The sequence below is a fragment of the Carettochelys insculpta genome, chromosome 29 (genome assembly GCF_033958435.1).
Source record: "Carettochelys insculpta isolate YL-2023 chromosome 29, ASM3395843v1, whole genome shotgun sequence".
Lineage (NCBI taxonomy): Eukaryota > Metazoa > Chordata > Testudines > Carettochelyidae > Carettochelys > Carettochelys insculpta.
Window position 1 is genome coordinate 13,882,456 of NC_134165.1, and position 13,722 is coordinate 13,896,177.

Below are 13,722 nucleotides of genomic sequence, written 5' to 3' on the forward strand. Positions count from 1 at the left end.
CCTAGGACGGCGGCTGCAATATTTTGTCCATTCATCTTAAAACCCAGTACTGTCACGCCAGGAGGACTTGCTGTGCCTTCAAATCCAGAGTGACTGTAATTCTGCAAAGGGGTTTGGACTCCTCTTTGTGTCTGCAAACAGAGGGGAAAGGACCCCCCAGGACTCATCCCGGCCCACTCTGCACCTGAAGTAGGGGATGGATCAGGAGCATGGAGGCAATGCAGTGCAGTATGAGTAGCCTTCCTTCTGGGATTGAGGCACCTGGAGCAGAAAACAGAGCAGCCCCAAGGCTGCTGTAATCTACGCCTGGGGCTGAGCTTGGAGGCTCTGCAGGGACCAGTCTGATGGTCCCCTCTCGGGGGCCAGGGACAAGTGTCGGACCCACCGCCTCGTGTCCCTGGGCTGCCCTGCCAGCTGCCCTCCGGCGTCTTGGCTGTCGGATCAGAGCCCGTTGCACCCAAGCAAACAAATAAATGGGATGGAAGGAGCTTGTTTGCGCAGGTCGCGGGCTCAGCAGGACTTTTGCCCCCCAGCTGGGTTGGCTCCACTCCACGTGCTGTTTGGGTGTAGGACGCAAGCTGGGCAAGCGGCGGTTGGCAATAGCTTGAACCAGCCCTGCTACGCCCCCTCCCCGCCCCCAGCAGACAAGCTGCAGTGTGCCCAGCACTGCCCTCCATAGGCAAGCCCCAGGGCCCAGGAGCAGCTGGCAGAAGCCTGCGGAAGCAGCAGCCTGGTCCCAGGCCCTGGAGGGCTAGGCTGACTCTGCCTGAGAACTGATAGGGGCTGGCTGGCTGGTGGGGGCTCTTCACACCCCACATGCCACAGCAGGCTGGCAGCCTAGGAAGCTGGCAGCCCCATGGCGAGCTGGTGGCCCCATGGAGACTGGCTTGTGCCAGACTCAGCTTCCAGTTCCCTGGCGCTGCACAGTGCCAGCCCCAGCAGCTTCTGGCCCCAGAGACCCCCAGGAGAAGGCCCCTGGCAGGCCTGACCACGTGGCCAGGCAGAGAAGATACAAAACTGGCTGGGCCAGACCTGGGCCATCCAGAAACATGCCCGTGTGGAGGGCGTCCTCAGGTTCTTCATTCACCATTGCAGCCCCACCCAGGGTCTGGGGCAGGACAAAGCCCAGTGTGGGGCTGGGAGGGACTGGTTAGCTCGCGCCCAGGTATCAGGCTGGGACCCCACTGTCCTTGGTACTGCACAGAAGCACAGAGCCAATCCCAGCCCCGAAGCAGGTACCCAGGCCCTGCATGATCAGTTTCTCCTTGGGAAGGGGACCTGCATTGCTCTGCCATTCTGTAGCTGGGCTGCACAGATTGGGAGGGGAGCTGGGGCTGTGGGGCAGTGGGGGTAGGGAGCTGGGGGCTGTTGGGGGAGCTGGGGGTTATGGGGCACAGGGCAGGGGGCTGGGGGACAGTGGGGGCTAGGGAACTGGGGGCTGTGGGGCACAGGGCAGGGAGTTAGGGGCTCGGGCATGGGACAGTGGAGGGCTGGGGGCTGTGGGGCGCTGTGGGGCAGGGAGCTGAGTCTGGGGGAGTGTGTGGGTCTGACACTGGAGCATGTAACAGTGGGGGGGCTGGAGAGTGGGGGGTGGGAACTGGAGGTTGAAATGGGGGGGCAGGAGTGGAGCAGAGAGGTTGGGGCAGAGTGGGAGGGGCTGGAGCCCTGGGGGCGGAGCTAAAGCTAGGGGGCGGAGTCGCACCCTCTCAGGGGAGGCGGAGGCTCTTGCGGCCGGGACTCTGACCCCGCCCCTTTAAGGTGGCGCGGAGCCGACAGGGGCCGCGGCGGGCGCGTCTCGCCGTTGTCCTTGGCAACGCGGCCTGCGCCCGGCGGGCTGGGTCTCGGCGCGGCGCGGTGACGCAGGCCGTACGTCGCGGTGACGCAGCGCGCACGCCGGCTGGGGGAGGGGCCAGCAGCTTCTTTCCTTTTTTTTTTTCTTTCTTTTTTTTTCTTTTCTTCCTTTTCGGTTTTTTTCTTCTTTTCTTTTCTCCGCCCGCCCCGGCCCCCCCCCCGCGGCCCCGGCCCCCCCCCCTCGAGGACCCTCCGCCCGGTTCTGGCCCCCCCCCCCCGCGGCCCCGGCCCCCCCCCTCGCGGCCCCTCCGCCCGGCTCCGGCCCCCCCCCCCCGCGGCCCCGGCCCCCCCCGCAGCCCCCCCCGCCCGGCCCAGGCCCCGGCTCCGGCCCCCCCACCGCGGTCTCCCCGCCGCACCAGGCCCCCCCGCGCTCCTTGTGCTGCGCCCCCCGCCTCGATCCCTGCCCCCTCGCTCCGACGCTCGTTCGCCCCAGAGGAGGGGCCCGGCCCCCTGGGAAGAGCCCCCCTCCCCCGGGGGCGGCCGCGCAGAGCAGAGCGGGAGGGGGGACGGACCCCCGGTAAGTAAGACTCTTCCCCTCCCCCTACTTTCCGCGCCTGCGGGGGGGGCGAATCTCGGGTGGGGGGGGCCTTATTCCCCGCCCCCATTGGGAAGGGGCTAAGCTCCTGTCCCAGTCTGGGGGGAGGGGCGTTAGCAGCCCCCTAAGTTGTGTGGTCAGATGGGGGGGCCGGGGGTTAATCCCCCCTGCCCTCGCCCCCCCAGGACTCGAGAAGCGGGGGGGGACCCGATGCGGGGGACCCCAAGGAGGATCAGGAGTTACACCAGCCCCCTTCCCTATCTTGGGGCTCCCCAGGGCTGAGATCCCCTTCTCCCCTTCCAGGGTGCAGCCAGCCACAGGGCAGGTGAGACCACAGGTGCCTGGGCATTGGCTCAGTCCTGTCCCTTTATTCCAGCCCCTGTGCCTCGCTCGCGGCCTGCCGCTCACAGTTTTGTGCCAAGGGTTGTTAGGGCCTGGAAGAGGCACTGGGGTTCTCTGCTGTTTGTTTGCTGCGGTTCTTGTGGGGCAGCCGGGGGAAGCTGCGGGGGGGAGTTTCTCATCTTGCACAACAACGGGGGAACCTCAGGAAGCTGAACGTCCCAGGCGGGCGTCTGACGGTTGGTCTCTTGCTTCTCTGGCCACCTGCAATGTCCGCAGGAACCGGGAGCCAGCAGGAGGCTTGGAAAGTTTCATGTGGTGTCAGCGTGGCTGGGCGCTTGTAACTGGCCACCTGCACGTGCCAGCCTGCCTGCCAGCGGTATTCGGTGACCAGCATCTCTGGCAGTCAGTCAGAGGTAAAGGGATGTGTCCGCATGGGATCTGAGGGCACCCAAATGGCCCAGAGTTGGTGGTAGTATTCAGGGGATGCGGGGGCGGGTGCCTGTGGCCCCCTGCATTTCAAAGGGAGATTGTCGAGTGTTACCAGATCTGCTGATGAAAAGGCTCTGTAAGAGACAGGTATTGTTGTTTCTCATTATTCACACACTGCCTGCATGCACCGCTTTATAAAAGGCAGCCAGCAGCCACCTCTGGCCTGGATGGTGGCAGCAGACATTGTGGCAAGATGAAGTTTGGGCTTGGAAATGGGAGGAAATATGCTGCTCTGTAGAAAAGCATGATGGGGCCTGTAACAATGTTACAGAACAAGGCCTTTGCTTTTAAGAGTGCATCTGAAAAACACACTGTAAACTTCCTGGGTCTCAGTTTGTTTGCCATAAGGCTGAAGAGCAGGCCAGGCCAGTGTCTCTGTTATAGAGTACATTGTCCTCTGTCTGACCAGCTATGAATGCTTCAGGGGAAGTTGTAAGAAGTCCCTTAGTTACACAATAAGGTGCTCAAAAGGGATGTTTCATCCAAACTGCTGTCAGTTAGCCATTGCCTTGTGCCCTGTGGCAGGCTTTTCTCTCTTTTGGTAGTTGTTTCATGTAACTTGGTGTTTTCACGATCCATATTGAGTCCTCCTTTGAATCCTGTGACGAAGATGTCTCTTGGCAGTGAGTTCGGTAGGTTAATGATGTGGCATGTAAACATTTTTGTTTGATTCGTTCGAAATCCATCATCTTCCAGCTCCCTTGGACGTGTCCCCAGGAGTTCAGGTTAGGAACCTCTGCGTCCCGAGTTATTTTATGAACCTCTGTCTCATCCTCTTCTGTCCTGTCTTCTCTTGAATGTCCCCAGTCTTCCCTGGAAGTCTTCCCGGCATTTGGTTGTCTTTGTTGCTTCTCTCTGACCTGCTTACTTACCTGTTCAGGAATAGGGTTACCACAATCAAGCTTGGGGATCTGCACTCAGACTCCTGAGCCAACTCTGTTTTATGTGGGTCTTGGTGATTTCCAGCCTTGCAGAAACTTCTTGTTGGAAGCCAGTTGTGGTGAGCTGTCCAAAGAGTGCCTATGCTTGATTTCTAGTGAGCATCATGGGCCAAGACAGGCTGGCTACGGCAATGGGAGGCCAGGCCATGTTTGCAGTCTCTTCACAAAGTCGGCTAGACTTGATTTTTGCCCTCCTCCCACGCTTTCGTAATTTCTAGCTTGCTTCTCTCAAGCTGTGGTTGAAACATCAACTTGTACATAAAATCCTTTGTAGCTTCTTTTCTATGGGAGGGGTGTCTAGGTCTGCACTTTGTGGTCTATATTTGACTTGTGGCTTTATGACATCTTCTGTGCCTTGGGAGAGCTCCAGGCATGAGGCCTCCTTTCCTCTAGTTCTGTGTGAGAAGATGCGTCTCCTACCACATGCATACCTGTGGTTCACCCAGGCTCCTAGTTGCAGCCAGACCACCTTGTGCTGGGCTCTCCTTGTGGTGTGCAAGCAAACTAGGGCCTGGCCAGTGTATGTGGCAACCTGCAGCCAGCAGAGCTGGTGACTGTTAGGTGCACTTTTCCCTCCAAATTGTCCTGAACCCGTTCCCCTGTCTGGTGCTGGGGAGCTGCTGAAGCACCTGTTAAACTTAAATCCCATCAAGATTTTCAAAAATGATTAGCGTTATTGGCTGTTTGGCTTGAGACAGGTACTTCAAACTGGCTTGGCTTCCTTGGAGTGAGTGCTCAGGACTTTCCGATCTTCGGTTCCCTGTAAGGCAGTTCAAGTTGGGTTCCCAGAAATTAAGGCCCCCAAATCATTGTCACTGACTTCTGAAATGGAGGGCCAAGGCCAGTTTGTGGCCTTCAGAACTTTTGTGGAACTCCCACACCTTCCTGAATGAGGCATTCAACTCTGCATTGTGACCCGATTCCAGTGTAGCCGATTAGACTTGATTTGTGTTCATTTCCTGGCCTAACCTGTCTTGTGTCATTGCAGTGCACTGTTAAATGGGTGCCCTGTGTGGCCCCTGAGGTAGCTGCATTTCAAAGTGGGGGTGTGAAGTGATCCCTGTGTTATACTCGTGTGCCAGTTTTTGTGGGCATCTCTGTCTAAAGGCTGGTCTAAGCTGAAAACTTACATTGGTAGAGCAGAGTCTCAGGGGAGTGAAAAATGGACTGGTGTAGCAACTTGCAGTCCCATCCTCTCCCCCCTCATCCTAGTGTTCTTGGACTGCTTGGTGCTGGCTCTTTCGTGGTTCACCTTTTCCTTGCCAAGGAGGTGGAGTGGGTCACCTGTGTTGGGGACAGGAGCGGTGTCTTCCCGTGGGAGCTATCCAGTCACCTGCATTCTTTCCGTCTGCATGTGGCTGGTTGCAACTCTTTGCATGAACCTGGTGTGAAGCAGGAGCAATGGAAGGTGCATGGCCCTGAGAGTTATCTTCTTCCTCCAAAGGACCCTTCTAACACTCTTAAGACATTGGATCCCCACGGCTTAGCCGATGCTGGAGGATGAGGCGTTCTTTGGATGAGTGGAATCTTTAGGATCTTTCCTTGGAATCCAAGGAGCAGCCACCCCCGGGGGCATATTTCCCAGCTAATTGTGCTGGGGAGACTGATTCTAGCATTCCTGGGAGAGGAGCAGCACCTGGGAAACAAGGGGGAGAGTTGAATAAAGTCTACAGGGTTCAGGCTTTAGTAACATCCCCGAGGTTGCTCTTGTGTTTGTGAGAACGTAACTTTTCCTGCTCCTCTTCCATTGCGCTGGGGAGCAGCTTTGGTGTGTGTCTGCCCCCAGCCCCTTTGTCAGAAGTGAAACAGACGCGCACACGTGCGTGCCTGCAAATCAAAACACAGCTGGCCGAGCTACTTTTAGGCCTTCCAGCCTTCGTGCGCCTTTAACTGTTCTCTGTGTAAAGAAATCCCACCAATGGGCTGGCCTTGGTTCAATCCTCCTCGTCTCTGACGCCAGCTGAAGTGGTCTTGTTGCACCTGTTGCCTTCGCAGCTGGGACTTTAGCTTACATTTTCAGTCTCCTTTTGAGACTCTGGGCCTGTTTTTCTCTAACCATTTAGAGCAGTCAAAACCCCTCACTGCTTTATTCACCCCACCCCTTCCCCCAGCCAGTCTCCTTTTTCTGCCTACTTTCCACCAAGTGTGAATGGCAGAACCTCCCTGCCTCACCTCGTTAGTTCAGGTTGGCAATTCTTAATTAACTCATAGCAGAGAGTGTCCTCGGTACCCTCCTTCCCAGCAAAGCTAGCAGTTTGGTGGCTTGCAGCCTATGCAACTAAACGCCTTGTTCAATGCAGATGCTCTCTCAGCAGCTCAGCGCTCTGTCTGTACTGCCTGTTTTTTCAAAGAGCTGTTAAATTTGTTTGCTAAAGATTGCCTTGGCTCTTCCACCGCCTCCTTTGGAATGCTGAGGTTGATCCCATCTGGGTCTGAAGTTCTGGCAGCTTTTAACTGTCTCACTCTCTCTTTAATGTATGAGAATTTAGATGCTGATGGAAGGTGCTAAGTTGACAGCTCTGGAGACCGAATTACTCTGGCCACTGAACCGGCAAAGCCCGCATAGGTTTGAATGGCAGTCGCACGCACCAGTAACCCAGGATTCCAAATTTAGGGGGACTGTGGGAGTCCGGGGGATCAGCCTCTTGGCCAGTTCAGCAGCTGGTTTACCCGGGAACTGTGATGGTAAAGTTCAGTCCCTCGAGGAGCTGCACTGAAATCTCCCATCTCCTTCCAGGGAGGCCCCCAAGTGGCTATTAGAAAAGAAAGTATTCCTTCCCTTAGGCTTGGGTCCCTAAAGAGAGCTGTACCCCTGTTTGGCTCCCCAGCCAAGACCTGGGGCTGGACCTGAACAAGTGCCCAAAAGTTGAGTAGACTGTGGATCACCTTATCCCTATCAGCCAGATGTCCCCTCGTTTTTGTTGGATTCTTCTACTCCGTTTGCTGCAGGAAGACTGAGACAAAATGCTGAGCTGTTTAATAACATTGTAAACTGCTGTCCACCCACTGGGGGGCTTAGTAAGTTTTGTTCCCTAACATCTCGTTGAAGTTTGACGTTTGGAATGAATGGCTAGCATCCTGTGTCCCCCAGCCTCGCCCCACCTTGCCCTCCAGCATTCCCATGTTATCCCTTGGGAACAGCCTCTCCATTTTCCCCTTTCTGAGTGATCATCGGATGCACGTTGTGCTTGGCCGCTGCATCTCTGTCCATTGTCCCAGGAAGACATTCTTGACTCTGGCCCAGCAAGCAAAGGCTACACAGATGGTCATGACTTAAAAATACAAGCCCAGCTCTGCCATCCCACTCAGTGCCCTGCCCAGACACTGGAAATCCAGGCAGTAGAACAGGGCAGCGGAGAAACCAATTTAGGACCAGAAAGATTAACAATATTTTTTTTAAATTCTGAGAATTCGGATAAAATTGGGTTACTCTCCCTGCACCTACTCTGCAGCTCTGCGCTCTTATTAATCGTGTGCGTGTACCGGGGTGTTGTCGAGGATCTCCTCTGTATGTGGTGAGGTTGGGTGTTACACTCCTCCCCAGGTGACGTGCCGCTTAGCAGGCTGTGCAGATGGTCACAAAGTGGCTGTGCAGATCTCTGCTCTCGATGGGGCTCTTTGGGGGCCACAGTATGTCTGTGGACTGGCTGTGCACCTTGTGCATGGCTGCTGGAGTGTGGAACAAAATCAGTGGCGGGTGCACGGAAATGAGGTGTTGCTTGCAGCAAATGGTGTGACTCTGAGACCTCCCTCGCTTTGCTTACCCCAGGAATGAAAGAGATAATGGTGGTGGCAATGAAATCGTCTTCTCTGGGTATCTTTAGTTCATCCGTTACTGAGATGAATGGGACCCATCTTCCCTCACCAAGGGGTCATCTGGGCGCTCTGTTGACTTCTCCCTGGTTCCTTGTCTCTGGGTTGGTCACACAGGGCTCACCTTTATTTATTTATCTTTTGTTGCCGTGTGAGCAGAGACGCAGGCTTTGTCTGCGGACGTGTTGCACCAGTTTAGCTAGCAGTGTGATGTTCACCTGATTTAATTGAACCGGTGCAGCCCTGGGTATGACCACGTTGACCTGAGCCTGTCTTACTTCGCCTTCAGAGATGTGAGCTAACCCTGTGTAACGGGCGACGTCTAGACAGCAGTTAAACACCAGTGGTTGGCCTGGCTCAGTTGCCTTGGGCTCCAGCTCCGAGTACTAATATTGCCCCAACCCAGGCCTGCGTGTCTAACCAGCAATTTTAGCCCTGCACTCCAAGCCTGAGTCAGTTGACCCCAGCCAGCTGCAGCTGTGGGATGTTTCCTCCTTTCAGTGTAGATGTCCCCAGAGTGGCTTATTCCTTTAAGGGCCAGCACACCTGGGGCTAGCCAGCTCCACACAGTCAGCATGCTTGTGCCATGAGTAAATGTGTCTGAGCCAGGGAGCAGAGCAGACTGGATTGGATCACAACCTTCCTGAAACGCCTGGGCCTTGCAAAAGGATGAGAAGACGATTGCAGGAGTAGTTCCTGGAAGCAAGCCGGGCTCGGGGTGGGGATGCGGGGAGGTCCTGCACCGGCACCTGGGAGAGGGACTGAGGCAGGGTGGGGACTCCAGGGAAGGACCTGGGAAGTCCGGACTCTATCCTGGAGCCAGCAGGAGAGATTGGAAGGCACTGGGAGGCAGGCTGGCAGGGCAGAACCACCTTTTTGGTGCGAACTTTTATTTGGACGTTTATTACCCTGGGAGGTGTCCACACGAAATGTAGCTTAGCCGGAGGACTAGGTCATGGACAGAAATGGTGTCTCCAGGCGCACTAGAGGTGACAACCCCTGCAGCACCACGCCCTGACACAGGGAGGTGCTGAGAGGCACCACTTACTCTCTGGGGTTAAGCTGATGCAGATCCAAAATACCGCATGAGCTGAGCTCAAATGAGTGCGATAGCCCTTCAGTGAAACCGGAGCGTCTCTGCACATCTGGCTCTGTTTTGCTGTGCCGGGCCCTCTGGAGAAGACGGTGTACGTAGGGTAAATAAAGCAACTTACACCAAGCAGGTACCCAGACCCTGCGTGATCAGCTTCTCCTTGGGAAGGGGACCTGCGTGGCTCTGCCGTTCTGTAGCTGGGCTGCACAGATTGGGATGGGGCGGGGGGGGGCGTGTCTGAAGGAGCGACAATATTGGTGAAAGTGCAGTATGAACCTATGTCTGTTGGTTGCCCTCCAGCCTTGCCAGCATGCGTTGGCTGACGTCCTCGCTGCTTCCCTCCCAGCGTTTCCATGGCCACAGAGGGACGTGTCCTGCACGTGGGCAGAGAGGAAGTTGAGTCTGGAAGTGGGGGGGTGGGGGATAGAAGAGTGAACCCACGCCCCGCTCTCCTGGTCAGGGCTGCAATGAGTCCTGTGGCTCCTGTCCTTTGGGGTTGGCTAGGCTCAGCTCTACGCTCGAGGGGTGGCATGCCGGCCCTTGGTACGCAGGGTCACAGAGTACTTGGGTTTTGCCTGGCTCCCAGTGGGAAAAGGGGGCCAGGCCATATGGGAGTGACGCCGTGACTCTCTACGGCAGGCCGCAATGTTACCTATTCCGATTTGATCCGGATGGGGTGAAGAGTGAGGGGCACACCTGAGCAGACATAGGATGGCAGGTGCCTGGGAGCTGAGCCCATCCAGATCCATAGGCCAGGAGCTGCTTAGACTGCAGTGAGGGGGTTTGGGATCACAGCGGAGCAGTCCTGGGGTCCCTGGGGCTGCCGAGAGGCACACCCAGGAGTTGCCACCCAGGTGTCGCAGCAGCAGCATGTCTTGAAGGAGGGATTAGAAGGGGTAGAGGGGAGCGGATCTGTGGCTCAGTGCAGGGAGGAAGGGGCTGAATGGAAGCGACTGTGGAGAGGTTTGTGGGGAAGGCGACAGGTTTGGTTGGGGCTGGGCCTACTGGATGGAACAGAGATGGTCTCTCTCTGTCTGTAGCCCCCGCTGACTGTCACGTTCCCCACCGCCTCTGGCTTCGCTCCATGATCTCCAAATACCCTCGTCTGCGTGCAGATGCTTTTGGTTCCCCTTGTAATAGTGTCACCATTTGTGCTGCTGTATTTAAGGTTGTGTCATCACTTCCATTATAATACCTTCTTTTAAGGGGAAGGGTTATTATTCGACCAGTTTAAAAAATCTGGCTATCGTGTAGAATTCAGTCTGGGAGCAGATGTTGAACTCCAATGTTTGTTTTCATGCTATTGCATGTGTAATTGGTGAGATCCTAGCTGCTGTCATGTCAGCTTCCCCATTGTTTTCAGCAAAGTCAGAATTTCACCTGCCATCTTAAAATTCCCTTCCTTTTTCTAATTTGGCTTTCTTAATCTGAGAATTCAGGGACCCACAGGTTGGAGGAAGTCATTGAAGAATTACAAAGTGAACGTATTTTGGCATTGCATGTCTTCACCTAATTGCAGGGGAAGAATCTAGGATGCTTTCGTGTGACAGTTTTGGGGGTCAGTTTGATCTGGGCAGAGAATTTTGGAGTGATGTGTACATAGATACCATGTGCATGCAATTACATGTATATACTATAATGATGTGTTTGTTTGAGTCTGCATGGAATATTTAATGACCTTATTCTCATTAATCGTAAACTGTCAATGGCTCAATATGCATTTTTTTTCTGGAACATCAGAACTGATCTTTTTTTTTGGCTTCTTTCTTCTACTCTGGAAGTTTTAACATGATTTTTACACCTGTTGAGCGAAACTAACGCAAAGGGCCGGATGCTCATTTTACTCTAAGCCTGGCTTATTGCTGTTTAGCTCAAGTCAGTTAGGAAGGAGGCTTGAGAGCATCTGAAATAAGGGCTTGCTTACATGAGATAATTGCACTGGTTTGGTTTGTGTTAGTTTTTAAGACGTCATAGTTAATCCTGTGCTGAAGGCTGGGTGGATACACTTAATTCAGTGTAAGGTGGTTTATTTGGTTTAAACAGTGAGGAGTCCTGTAGCACCTTAAAGATTAACAAATTTATTGAAAGCTTATACCTAAATAAATGTGTTAGACTGTAAGGTGCCACAGGACTCTTCATGGTTTCTGTTAAAACAGAGTAATGTTGCCAGCCTTCTGAAGCTTATTTGGTTTAGTTAATCCTGTACTGAATTGATCGAGGCTCTGTTTTCACTGTAAAAAACACCTGGTTTTTTACATTGAGCTTACTGACTCGCTGTAAAATCCCAGTAGAAACAAGGCACAGATAGTTTTTTACCTTGTTGTAGCTAGTTGAGGTCAAGCCTGGATGAGGGTGTAGCATTGACCTCAACTAGCTCAAGTTCAGTATGTCAGCGTAGCCAGGGGCCAGGGCTACCAATCAGGAAGGCCAGAGCCTAAAAAGCCTGCTAGTTAGCAACCAGGGGAGCTTATGACCAGGTGAATGCAAACAGGAGGGAGTTGGGAGGGGAGCTAATTCCATTTTTGCATTGTCTAGAACTTTTATACAAAAAACTATATTCCAGACTACCACGTGGAGTTTGCCTGACTGTTTACATTTTGATTTGAGTGCAGATGATTTCAGTTTCAGTTACTGTGGCAGTTGGGATTGTGTGCCTGGGAGGGTTGGAATCTTTTGGATCCCTTGTTCCCTTGATTGCCTTTGATCAGCCTCAGGATCAGCCTTCTTCTGTGAAACTAACGAGGGGGAGACCTGACTGAGGTTTGCAGGTTTTAAAAGCCAGAGTCGGAGCAATCAGGGGAGCAAAGCGGGCAGGGGGCTGCAGATAGGTCCGTTTTAAGAGGATGTTTGACAGAAGGGTTCCACTACAGTCAGGAAGACCCGCAACGCACGTGCCAGCACTGCTCCTGTCTCCTCCTCCTGCGCCTGTAGTCAGACAGACCTCCTGGCCAGGGATGCCTCCACACAGACCCTGGTGTGGTTTTGCAGGGATTGTGACTTGCGATTCCCACCTACTGAAGTCCAGGCTGGGGAGACCATCTGGTGTGGAAGGTGTCTTCTGATAAAAGCTCTCAGGAAGCGGGTTGTGGAGCTATAGGAGGTGGTAGCTAGGGCTTAGGAGTATTAGACTCCATGAGCAATTTCTGGACAGTATTCATGTGGAGACAGCTGAGGGTAAGATAGCTGTCCCACCGCAAAAGAGTGCTGACATGCCATCGGGGAGGTGGAGATGGCTCGGGGGGACACTTCTACTCCTGCTCCCAATCCTCCCACTGTGGTACTGGGAAACCATTACACCATGCTGGGTATGGGAGATACAGGAAATAAGGAATCACGCCCTACAGGACAATCAGAGAAGCCTTGTAAACCCAAGGCTGGGAGGTCTGCTGCCACCACTACGAGAAGGAAATTTAGGGTAAAGGTGGCAGGAGACTCTCTAACGGGGACGGAGGCACCTATCTGTCACCCTGCCATGTTCCCCTGGGAGGTATGCTGCCTGCCAGGAGCCCGTATCCGAGACATACAGACGTTACGGAGGTGCTGTCAGGGATTATCCAGCCTACTGACTATTACCCCATGCTACTCATCCATGTGGGCACGAATGGTACTGCATGGTGTAACCTTGAGCAGATCAAGCGTGACTGCAGGGCTCTGGGAGTACGGGTGAAGGAGTTGGTGTGATGGAGTGGGGGATACCTGTGTGTATGTGAGTGGCTCACAGAGGGTGTGGGGCTCCTGCTGAGGGTAACCCTGACGACCAGGTAACACCTTTGTACTGGAGACAAAGGAGGAGGTGGAGCCTGAGGGGTTTGAATTGGAACTGGGAGTTGAAAGCAGTTAGTCTGGGGCTGGGAGAGAGAGAGAGACAAAGGAGGGGGCCAGGCCCCAGCTCTGGGGGCCCCTCAGGGCCTCCTCTCCCCAACATGGATTGGACTGGCTGTCTCTGCCTGCTGCACTAACTCCTCTGTACGATGCTGTGTCCTGTCGGCTAATAAACCTGCTGTTTTCCTGCTGAGTGAGAGACTCTCCTGCCTGCGGACAGGGTGCAGAGCTTGGGGGACCCCCAAACTCCATCACAGTTGGGAGTGCAGGTGGTTTTCTCCTCAATCCTTCCTGTCCAGGGTAGTGGCCCAGGCAGAGACAGGTGCATTCTAGAGGTGAATGCCTGGCTGCGAGGATGATGTTGCAGGGAGCACTTTGGCTTTCTCGATCACAGGATGCTGTTCTGTGAAGGACTGCTAAGCGGGGATGGAATTCACCTTCTGAGGAATGGGAAGGATGTATTTGGATCAAGTCTGGCTCACCTAGCGAGGAGGGCTTTAAACTAGCTTCGACGGGGATAGGTGTCCAGAGCCCACAGGTAAGTAAGAAACCCGGAGACCTGGGAGTTGGGTTGGAAGTGGGAGGGATCCTGGGCTATAAGAGCAGAGAAAAAAGAGGGACTAGGCAGAACTGCACGGCAAAAGCAAATCAGTATCTTATATGCCTAAATACAAATGCAAGAAGCACAAGTAATAAGCTGGAAGAAGGTGAAATCCTAATAAACAAACACAACTGTGATATAATTGGTATCACAGAAGCTTGGTGGGATAATACATGCAATTGGAACATTGGTATGGAAGGGTACGACTTACTCAGGAAGGACAGGCAGAGGGAAA

General features: G+C 54.2%; 1 protein-coding gene across 2 annotated transcripts in view; it reads left to right on the forward strand.

The window, feature by feature from the left end:
• Positions 1-2,175: 2,175 nt before the first annotated feature.
• Positions 2,176-13,722, forward strand: part of R3HDM2 (R3H domain containing 2) — a 102,736-nt gene continuing 91,189 nt past the window's right edge. Inside the window, exons 1-2 of one of the 2 annotated variants that reach the window (XM_074979404.1) lie at positions 2,176-2,368; positions 13,281-13,424. The gene's annotated coding sequence lies outside the window, so the exon portion shown is untranslated. The remainder of the gene's footprint in view (positions 2,369-13,280; positions 13,425-13,722) is intronic. The other variant, XM_074979403.1, reaches the window with a different exon arrangement.